Source organism: Triticum aestivum, chromosome 7B (genome assembly GCF_018294505.1).
Source record: "Triticum aestivum cultivar Chinese Spring chromosome 7B, IWGSC CS RefSeq v2.1, whole genome shotgun sequence".
Taxonomy (NCBI): Eukaryota; Viridiplantae; Streptophyta; class Magnoliopsida; order Poales; family Poaceae; genus Triticum; species Triticum aestivum.
Window position 1 is genome coordinate 15,363,508 of NC_057813.1, and position 10,775 is coordinate 15,374,282.

Sequence of the window (10,775 nt, forward strand, 5' to 3'; positions counted from 1 at the left end):
AAGCCGGGCAGAGGCTTCTCATTAGCCGGTGATGTATCTTGACAGTAGAACCACGTCTGGTTCCAGTCTTTCGGGTGACTTGGCAGCTTAGCATAAGGGAAAAGACAATCTCTCCGCCGCTGGATTGAGATGCCGCCGAGTTCAAGACTAGGCCCGTTGGCACGTTCATTTTGCCGGTTCAAATAGAAGAGTTCTTTGAACAAAAGCAGACTTGGCTCCTCTCCGAGGTACACCTCGCAGAAGACTTGAAAATTGCAGAGATTTGACACGGAATGGGGTCCAATGTCTTGAGGACTAAGGTCAAAGAAATTCAGAACTTCCCTGAAGAAGTTTGAGCCGGGAGGGGCAAATCCCCGGTTCATGTGATCCGTGAAAACTACTACCTCCCCATCTTTGGGTTGAGGTATTTCCTCAGACGGGTTAGGGGCACGATAAGACATGACCTCCCTCTTCGGCAGATGGCCGGACTTCACGAACTCGGCAAGTTTGCTTTTGGTCACTGTGGATGGAACCCAATTGCAAGTCACAGGGGCTTTGGCTGCTTTAGGAGCCATGACAACAGTGGCCTACGATAAAATAAGAAATCTCCGGTTCAACTTTAACCCGGGAGAAATATCTAAAATTATTTAAAGTGGCGGCTTAAAGAAAAGGGCCTAATGACATAAGGGTGATTGTGCAATAATATTTAAGTCGCTAGCAGTGTCAAGAGCAATTCAAGAACTCTTAAGATCATGATAAGAAGAAGAAGTTTGCCGGGTGATAGAAACAAGTTTCACAGACGACAACTATTATTCTGGATCAAAGTATTTCTCTGAAAGAGAAATTTTCTAGACCTAAAAATAGGGCAGAGAAGTTCATACACTCAAAGAGGGTTTCTAAACAAGGGAAATGAGATTTATTTCTATGCAAGATGAACACAAACAACTACAACAGCAGTTCTGCATAGTTTTTTCGATCTAAGCAGGGCATTGGAGGTGAAAACTAACGAGGGTTTGCATTGGGCAGTGATGAACACCGACGAACTAGGCAGAGCTTCAAGGTAGATCTAAGAAAGGGGGAGAGAGGAACTCACAGATGAGGATGAGCTGCGGAGGTTCGCCGTTGATCTCTGGTCAAAGTCAGGTCGATGCAGCGGCCTGAGTCGATGAAGACGAGGGGGTCGATGGCGACGACGGCGGAGCTTGAGTGGCAGAGAGGAGAGGAAGAAGACGACTGAAAGGATAAAAAGGAAAAGACCTAAGTCGCGGCTATTTATAGGGAGAGGATAAGTGAGACGGCGCGGGAAATGAGGAGATAAGAATTACTATCCAGCAGCCCCGTCGCCTCGATTTTCGTAGCAATCAATAAAGAGGAGATCCGTTGAAGGATTCAATGGAATAGAAAATGAGTTAAAGGAAGAATGACGTCACACCGGGTTAAGACGGATCCAGAAGATGACGTCATGGCGGGTTAACAAAAACCCTCTGTATAGTCAGAAGACTGAAGATTTAATTCTTTAAAAATATTTTTTAGATTGACATGAACAGGTTCAAATCAATCTGGGGCCTAATGTTGGGAATATAACTATTTGTGTAAGCCGCCCAGGAGGGGCTGGGTTACACAAAGAGTACTCATCAGAGAGAAGCCCAAGGCCAAGCATGAAGATGGCGGTTCATGAAGGGCCTAAGGCCCATAGGCGACTTAAGGCCCGTTGTAGTAAACCGCCATGATGGCATGACTTGTAACATAAGGTAGATTTAACTAGTCACCGAGCCGGACACTGTTTATAAGCCGGCCGGGACTCTGCAAGCCACAGGGCGTCAACCCGTGTATATAAGGGGACGACCTGCTGGCGGCTTAGGGCAAGAAACAGCTCATTGAGAGCCGGGCATAGTGTATCTCACTCCCTGGTCATCTAAACATCAATACCAACCCAACTAGACGTAGGCCTTACCTTCACCGTAAGGGGCCGGACTAGTATAACTCTCTCGTGTCCTTTGTCCCGATTTAACCCCTTCAAGCTTCCTAGTTGCGATGGCTCCACAACTAAGTCCTTTCACGAGGACATCTGACGTGACAATTCCACAACAACACCTGTAGAGCTCCTTTATAATCACCCAGTTATGTTGTGATGTTTGGTAGCACACAAAGTGTTCCTCCAGTAAATGGGATTTGCATAATCTCATAGCTATAGGAACATGTATAAGTCATGAAGAAAGCAATAGCAACCACTACAAAAAAATACACTTCCGTGATGATACGTGTTTGTCACAGTAGGTCGCGTTTTTTGTCTTGCATGTACATCCATGACAAATTTATGACAGAATCAAGATAGTCATACCTGTGCTGTCGTAGAAGTGTTCCATGACATTACCAAAATTATCATCACGGAAGTGTCCACTTCCATGACGATAAATCACGCGTGACAGAAGTGCTTTCGTCAAGTGTGACCGACATGTGGCATCCACCGTAACGGAACGCCGTTAAGCTATCGGGTCGGGTTTTGGATCCCATAACCTGTTAACAGCCCCGACCAATGGGGATTTTCCACGTGTAAAATCATCATTGGCTGGAGGAGACATGTGTCAGGTCTGCGTTGGCACAGGTGTCACTCATCCAATGGGCGAGATGCGCCTATGATATGTACACGTGGACCGGCCCATCAAGTTTAAATGGGCCGGCCCAACTAAAGGCCCACAAGATTTTGCGGACCATAATGGGCCGGGTCAGCTAAAGGCCCATGAGATTTTACGGACCATAATGGGCTGGCCCAGCTAAAGGCCCACAAGATTTTGCGGGCCATAATGGGCTGGCCCAGGTAAAGGCCCACAAGATTTTTGTGTGCCATAATGGGCCGGCCCAGGTAAAGGCCCACAAGATTCTTGCGGATCATAATAGGCCGGTCCAGCTAAAGGCCCACGAGATTTCACCGACATTAATGGGCCGGCCCAGCTGAAAGCCAACAAGATTTTGAGGACCCTAGTAGGCCGGCCCATTAACTGGCTGCCATGTTTTGGGCCAAATGCCGGCCCATATTTGATCCAGTCCATTAATGGCCTGCCACATTCCAGGCCTAATAGTGGCCCATATGAGGTCCGGCCCGTTAAAAGCCTACCATGTTCTAGGCCAAATTACGGCCCAGATCAGGTCCGGCCCTTTAAGAGGCTTTGGGCTCAATTATGGCCCATATCAGATTCGGCCCGTCAACTAGACACTATGCTTTTGGGCCCATTTACTAAAGGCCCACTTAGTAATTCGGCCTGATATTAGTTTTGGCATGTTAAGGGCCAGTTTAACATTTGGGCCCTATATCAATTTCGGCCTGTTAAAAGCCCGTCATATAGTTGGGCCTAACTACGGCCCTGTTTGCATCCGGCCTGCTCGCAGCCGATATCTGATTGGGCCAAACAAGGATCGAGACAATTTTGGCCTGTTAAAAGCCCGTGATTTGATTCACACAATCATGGGCCGGGGTTCATTTCGGGCTGCTACCGGCCCGTGAGTTGTTCGGCACGTTTCAGGCCCAACCTTGATACGTCTATTTTGCATCATGCTTTTATATCAATATTTATTGCATTATGGGCTGTTATTACACGTTATATCTCAATACTTATGGCTATTCTCTCTTATTTTATAAGGTTTACCATGAAGAGGGGGGATGCCGGCAGCTGGAATTCTGACTGGAAAAGGAGCAAACATTGGAAACCTATTCTGGACTGCTCCAAAAATCCTGAAACTCCACGAAACCTATTTTTGGAATTAATAAGAATTATTGAGCGGAAGAAATACACCAGGGGGCCCACACCCTATCCAGGAGGGTGGGGGCGCGCCCCCTACTGGGCGCGCCCCCTGTCTCCTGGGCCCCCTGGTGGCCCCCCGGTGTCCATCTTCTGCTATATGAGGGCTTTTATCCTGGAAAAAATCGTGGGCAAGCTTACGGGATGAAACTCCGCCGCCACGAGGTGGAACTTTGGCGGAACCAATCTAGGGCTCTGGCGGAGCTGTTCTGCCGGGGACACTTCCCTTCGGGAGGGGGAAATCATAACCAACGTCATCACCAACGATCCTCTCATGGGGAGGAGGTCAATCTCCATCAACATCTTCACCAGCACTATCTCCTCTCAAAACCCTAGTTCATCTCTTGTATCCAATCTTGTATCAAAACCACAAATTGGTACCTGTGGGTTGCTAGTAGTGTTGATTACTCCTTGTAGTTGATGCTAATTGGTTTACTTGGTGGAAGATCATATGTTCAGATCCTTAATGCATATTATTACTCCTCTGATTATGAACATGAATATGCTTTATGAGTTGTTACATTTGTTCCTGAGGACATGAGTGAAGTCTTGCTATTAGTAGTCATGTGAATTTGGTATTCGTTCGATATTTTGATGAGATGTATGTTTTCTTTTCCTCTAGTGGTGTTATGTGAACGTCGACTACATGACACTTCACCATTATCTGGGCCTAGAGGAAGGCATTGGGAAGTAATAAGTAGATGATGGGTTGCTAGAGTGACAGAAGCTTAAACCCTAGTTTATGCGTTGCTTCGTTAGGGGCTGATTTGGATCCATATGTTTAATGCTGTGGTTAGGTTTACCTTAATACTTCTTTTGTAGTTGTGGATGCTTGCAATAGGGGTTAATCATAAGTGGGATGCTTGTCCAAGTAAGGGCAGTACCCAAGCACCGGTCCACCCACATATCAAATTATCAAAGTATCGAACGCGAATCATATGAGCGTGATGAAAATTAGCTTGACGATAATTCCAATGTGTCCTCGGGAGCTCCTTTCTCATTATTAGAAATTGTCCGGGCTTATCCTTTGCTACATAAAGGATTGGGCCACCTTGCTGCACTTTATTTACTTTATTTACTTGTTACTCGTTACTATTTATCTTATCACAAAACTATCTATTACCTATAATTTCAGTGCTTGCAGAGAAAACCTTACTGAAAACCGCTTATCATTTCCTTCTGCTCCTTGTTGGGTTCGACACTCTTACTTATCGAAAGGACTACGATAGATCCCCTACACTTGTGAGTCATCAAGACTCTTTTCTGCCGCCGTTGCTGGGGAGTGTAGCGCTTTTGGTGAGTGGAGCTTGGTAATGAAACATTTATATAGTGTGCTAAAATTTTCTATTACTTGTCACTATGGAAACTAATCCTTTGAGGGGCTTGTTCGGGGTATCTTCACCCCGACCAGAAGAGCAAAGAGTTGCTCCTCAACCTACTGAACTTTATGAAAATATTTACTTTGAGATCCCTTCGGGTATGATAGAGAAACTGCTAGCTAATCTATTTGCAGGAGATGGAACATTGCATCCCGATTTACACCTTATCTTTGTGGATGAAGTTTGTGGATTATTTAAGCTTGCAGGTATTCCCGATGATGTTGTCAAAAGGAAGGTCTTCCCTTTATCTTTGAAGGGAGATGCATTGACATGGTATAGGCTATGTGATGATACGTGATCTTGGAATTATAAGTGATTGAAGTTGGAATTTCACCAGAAGTTCTATCCTATGCATCTTGTTCATCGTGATCGTAATTACATATATATTTTCTGGCCTCGCGAAGGAGAAAACATCGCTCAAGATTGGGGGAGGCTTAAGTCAATGTTATATTCATGCCCCAATCATGAGCTCTCCCGGGAAATGATTATTCAAAACTTTTATGCTCGACTTTCTCTTAATGATCGCAACCTGCTCGATACTTCCTGTGCTGGTTCTTATTTGTTGAAGACTATTGATTTCAAATGGGACTTATTGGAAAGAATTAAACGCAACTCTGAAGATTGGGGTTCCAACGATGGTAAGGAGTCAGGTATGACACCTAAGTTCGATTGTGTTAAATCTTTTATGGATACCGATGCTTTTCGTGGATTTAGCGCTAAGTATGGACTTGACTCTGAGATAGTAGCTTCTTTCTGTGAATCTTTTGCTACTCATGTTGATCTCCCTAAAGAGAAGTGGTTTAAATATAATCCTCCTATTGAAGTGAAAGTAGTTGCACCTATTACAGTTGAAGAAAAGACTATCACCTATAGTGATCCTATTGTTCCTACTACTTATGTTGAGAAACCTCCTTTTCCTGTTAGGATAAAGGATCATGCTAAAACTTCGACTGTTGTTCGTAAGAGTAATACTAGGACTTATACACCTCCTGAGCAAATCAATGTTGAACCTAGTATTGCTATGGTTAAAAATCTCTTGGATGATGATTTAGATAGGCATGTTATTTATTTCTGTGATGAATCTGCTAATATTGCTAGACCAGATACTAAGATACATAGACATGTCGTAGGCATTTCTATTATTTCCGTTAAAATAGGAGATCATTGTTATCATGGTTTATGTGATATGGGTGCTAGTGCAAGTGCAATACTGTAGGACCTTGAGAAGAGGTGTCTAGAGGGGGGGTGATTAGACACTAAGTACCAAGATTGCAGTTTTTAAGTTTCTTTAAGTTTAAGTGGAGTTTAGGCACAATTTCATCAATCACAATACATATCAAGCAAGCATGCAAAGAGTATATGAGCAGCAGAAAGTAAAGCATGCAACTTGCAAGAAAGTAAAGGGAAGGGTTTGGAGGATTCAAATGCAATTGGAGACACAGATGTTTTTGGCGTGGTTCCGATAGGTGGTGCTATCGTACATCCACGTTGATGGAGACTTCAACCCACGAAGGGTAACGGCGGCGTGAGTCCACGGAGGGCTCCACCCACGAAGGGTCCACGAAGAAGCAACCTTGTCTATCCCAGCATGGCCGTCGCCCACGAAGGACTTGCCTCACTAGCGGTAGATCTTCACGAAGTAGGCGATCTCCTTGCCCTTACAAACTCCTTGGTTCAACTCCACAATCTTGTCCGAGGCTTCCAAGTGACACCTAGCCAATCTAGGAGACACCACTCTCCAAGAAGTAACAAATGGTGCATTGATGATGAACTCCTTGCTCTTGTGCTTCAAATGATAGTCTCCCCAACACTCAACTCTCTCTCATAGGTTTTGAATCTGGTGGAAAGAAGATTTGAGTGGAAAGCTACTTGGGGAAGGCTAGAGATCAAGATTCATATGGTAGGAATGGAATATCTTGGCCTCAACAAAATGAGTAGGTAGTTCTCTCTCAGAAATAGGATGCTGGAAGTGTAGGTTCAGTCTGATGGCTCTCTCCACGAATGAAGAGGAGGTGGAGGGGTATATATAGCCTCCACACAAAATCTAACCGTTACACACAATTTACCAAACTCGGTGGGACCGAATCGTTAAACTCGGTCAGACCGATTTAGCAAATAATGTGACCATTAGGGTTTTCGGTGGGACCGAAATGCAACTCGGTAAGACCGATTCGGTTAGGGTTAGGGCATAACGTAATCTCGGTAAGACCGATTACACAAACTCGGTGGGACCGATTTTGGTAATAAGCTTTCCAGAGAGTTGGTCAGGCAAACTCGGTTGGACCGATTATCAAACTCGGTGGGACCGATTTTGATAATAAGTTAACCAGAGAGTTTGCATTGTAATCTTGGTAGTACCGATTGTTCAAACTCGGTGAGACCGATTTTGATAATGGACATACACAGAGAGATTACAATCCCATCTCAGTGAGATCGAGATCCCCATCGGTGAGACCGATTTGCCTAGGGTTTGTAGCAGTGGCTAAGACATCAAAACTCGGTGGCGCCGGATAGGAAGAATCAGTGGGGCCGAGTTTGACTTTAGGTTTAGGACATATGTGTGGAAGTGGGAAAGTAGTTTAGGGTTTTGGAGCATATCACTAAGCACATGAAGCAAGAGGCTCATTAAGCAACACCTCATCCCTCCTTGATAGTATTGGCTTTTCCTATAGACTCAATGTGATCTTGGACCACTAAAATGTAAAATGAAGAGTCTTGAGCTTGAAGCTTGAGCCAATTCTTTGTCCTTAGCATTTTGAAGGAGTTCCCAAATCCTTTAGTCCATGCCACTCCATTGTTGAACTTATCTGAAATATACTAGATAAAAGTGTTAGTCCAACAAGAGATATGTTGACATTAATTACCAAAACCACCTAGGGAGCACTTGTGCTTTCAATCTCCCCCTTTTTGGTAATTGATGGCAACATACATCAAAGCTTTAGATAAAGATATAAAGAATAGCAAGTAAAGCTTTGGAAAGACATGTAACAAGCATAGGCTCCCCCTACATGTATGCAATCATGTGAATATGGAATGTAGAAGCATGTGAGAGCAAAAACATGATAGAGCAGGCGATGTGTTACATGTATCTTGGCCATATGCATCAGAGCAAAGAATGTTGAAGAAAATACCTTCATGCTCATGAGTCCTTCTTGCAAACAATATGTACATCAGCAAGAATTCCTCATACACATGATTGTGATGCATATACTTACCTTGTAGTCTTGAGTTGGCTTAGGATGGAATGAACCTGTGTAAACAAGGTTAGATAACACAGATGCATCTACTAGCCATAACAAACAAAAGAAACCACAAGAATACCAAGACTGGGATGACATGTAGAGAGTGAGTACTAAGTACCACATTGAATTAGACATGTCCCCAAGAGTAAAGATATGCAATGAATTTAAATGATCTCTTTCCCTTAGATGTCTTGCTCCCCCTGAATCTAACATGGGATACTGGGAGAAGATAGGGAACAGAAAATCAGAGCTGAAGGAAAACAGAGCTGAAAGATGTGAATGATCATCAGAGCTAATGTATGCTAATGCAAAATGAGCACAATAGATCATATGATCATGTCTCTCCCCTCAAGAAGACATGTGGACATCTCTCCTCTTGAACACAAAGAATCTGGAATCCTTGAGAAATACTTTCTACTTAAGTATCCTCTCCCCCTGGAGATCTCCCTCTTCTTTTGAGGGTCTCTCCCCCTAGAAGGTCTCTCTCTCCCTTAAGAAGGAAGGTGATAAGTTTTGATGCTCTCTCTCTATCTCCAAATGATAATCTTTGATGTTCTCTCTCTCCCCCTTTGACATCAATTTCCAAGAAGGGTCTTCTGGACTCTGTCGAATGGGTTTGGTCCTTGAGACACAGAACAAAGCAATGATAAAAATGTGATGCTTGTAAAGGACAAGATTCATTGAGTGGAGCTGGATTAGAAGAAACACAGAATATGTGGCAAAGAGTTTTTCCTGTTATGAAATCGGTGGCACCGAGTGGTATGCTTCGGTCGTACCGAAATGATTCGGTTGGGCCGAAAATAACAAATCGGTGAAAGCGAGTTCATATCAGAAAAAACACTTGTCACCTCAGCTCACTTAGACTAGTAAGATCTCACAAAGATTTGCAAGGAATTTACTAAAAGATGTGCAAGGAATTGGAATGCAGAAAATGCAAAACAAACAGAAAAAAAATCTAGATGAAGTTTTTTTTAATTGAAAGAGGGGAAACAAATATGCATGAGACAAATGCAAAAACACAGAAGAGAACACAAGAGAACTTCATCTAGAGATGGTCGGCGACAAATTCACCTATGTTAGAGTATATTGACTTAGGAGTCAAGTGAGATCACTTGATCATAGGTCATACTCATCGTTTAAGCTCAAAATTGGGTTCCCATTTTTCGTTTAAGCATCTTGATGTATTCACATCTTGTCGAGTTGCTTTAACTCATGACTTGGAGTAAAGCTTCTCTAAGATGGAATGACATACCTTGGTTGGTGGTGTTGTCCATGTAGTTGAACTTGTGTGGGTTTCTCAAGGTTGATGTAGCTCATCAAGAGTTGGAAGCACCACTTGGAATTTGAGTCCATCTACCTACATGGGTTAGTTCTTGCAAGGAAGAGCACTTGTGTATCCAAAAGTGACAATCATGAAGCTCAAAATAGAATTTGTCAAAGGATATGTTTGAATGATTTTGTGCTTCCTTGGCTTCAACTGCCTTGTGTAGAGACTTGGTGATGTAGAGATTGCTCAAGATATGAGTAGATGACAACCTCATGGAAATAGATTCAACCAAGTACCTACATGGGCTAGATAACATGCAAGATACAAATATATCCAAGACATAAGATTTTCATCATAAGAGAAATATCAAGGATTAGTCATAAGCTCATGTCTTGCATGTATCCAATGGAGTTTCTACTCCAAGTTTGAAGCATCAATGATGTTCAATTCTCCTCTCAACCTGCAAAACACTTTCTCATCAAGAGGTTTAGTAAATATATCCGCTAATTGCTTTTTAGTGCAAACATGCTTAAGATCAATGTCACCCTTAGCAACACGATCTCGAATGAAATGATGACGAACTTCAATATGCTTAGTTCGAGAATGTTGCACAGGATTATGACCAATTTTTATAGCACTATCATTGTCACAAAGCAATGGAACATGTTTCACATATATCCCATAATCTTTAAGAGTTTGGGTCATCCAAAGTAATTGAGCACAACATGAACCAGCGGCAATATATTCAGCTTCGGCGGTGGATAAGGATACCGAGTTTTGTTTCTTGGAGGACCAAGACACAAGAGATCTACCAAGAAATTGACAAGTACCCGAAGTGGACTTTCTATCAACCTTGTCTCCGGCATAGTCCGAGTCAGAATAGCCAACAAGATCGAAAGAGGCCCTCTTAGGATACCAAATGCCAAAGTTTGGTGTATGGATTAGGTATCTCACTATCCTTTTCACGGCCTTAAGATGACATTCCTTAGGAGCAGCTTGATATCGTGCACACATGCACACACTTAGCATGATATCGGGATGTGAAGCACATAGATACAACAATGAACCGATCATAGAGCGATAAACCTTTTGATCAACCGGTTCACCATCT